The sequence below is a fragment of the Orycteropus afer genome, unplaced genomic scaffold (genome assembly GCF_000298275.1).
Source record: "Orycteropus afer afer isolate SDZICR_OR568_19922 unplaced genomic scaffold, OryAfe1.0 scaffold00001, whole genome shotgun sequence".
NCBI lineage: Eukaryota > Metazoa > Chordata > Mammalia > Tubulidentata > Orycteropodidae > Orycteropus > Orycteropus afer.
The window spans coordinates 27568080-27569078 of record NW_006921588.1 but is presented as its reverse complement, the minus strand read 5'-3'; the positions used below and the strand labels follow the sequence as shown (position 1 = coordinate 27569078).

Below are 999 nucleotides of genomic sequence, written 5' to 3'. Positions count from 1 at the left end.
AATCCTTCTGCCTAGTCCGCCATCTTGCCCCGCCTCCCAGACTGTCACTTTTTGAATTTATGCTCTTACTCTGTGTTTCAGTTGCCCGGTGGCCTCAGGGGCTTCTGAACTCGTTAGGAGTTTTTGCTGCCACACTTAATGGTGCTGATGTGTTACAGAATTCTATCATGCTGCCAGCTCTCACTTTACACTAAAATGAATAGTCTTGCCTCTAGAGACCCTCCTCTTTCCCTGTCCCCTGGTGTTTTTTCTCTGCTGAAGGTTTGGAAACTACATGGCCACACTGTTTAGCATGGTATCTAAAGTAAGAGTTAAAAGACTAAAGAAGTGAGCCATGAAAGCTCTTAACCATGTTACCTACCAGCTCTCATGTGTGAAATAAATGTCACATTCACTTTGGTGGCTTGGAGGGCTTACCTGTAGCGAGTAATTGAATCAATACTGGCTAAGAAATCTCTGTATACATGACATTAGGATTAGTGGTGTATTGCTGAAATGACTTAATTTTTTATTAAAAAAATAATTTCTGAATTGTTTAGAAAGCCAAAACCATAGGTTATAATATGTAAGTTCATAAATAAATCAAGAGAGACAGTTTATACGGCAGAAAGCACATGGGCTTAGGCATTAGATACACTTGGGTCAAAATGAGTATTCACTGCTTCCTGTCTGTGTGGTACTGGGCCAGAAATTTGTATCCTAGTTTTCTTACCTATGAAGTCCATAGGTAGGACAAATGGTTAATGCACTCAGCTGCTAACCAAAAGGTTGGAGGTTCAAGCTTTCCCCAAAGCATCTCAGGAGAAAGGCCTGGGATTTCCCATTGAAAACCCTCTGGAGCACAGTTCTACTCTGATACCCATGGAATTGCAATGAGTTGGAGTTGACTCAATGACAACTGGTTTTCTCACCTAATAAACTGAGATAATAAAACATGGCTTGCATGGTTGTGGAGTATCTGAGTGCCATTGGCACATATTAAATGATAAAATTTTATTA

The 999-nt window shown here is 40.4% G+C and overlaps 1 protein-coding gene across 1 annotated transcript in view; it reads left to right on the top strand.

The window, feature by feature from the left end:
- Positions 1 to 999, top strand: part of RAPGEF4 (Rap guanine nucleotide exchange factor 4) — a 476530-nt gene that overhangs the window by 177010 nt on the left and 298521 nt on the right. The gene's annotated exons all lie outside the window — the stretch shown is intronic.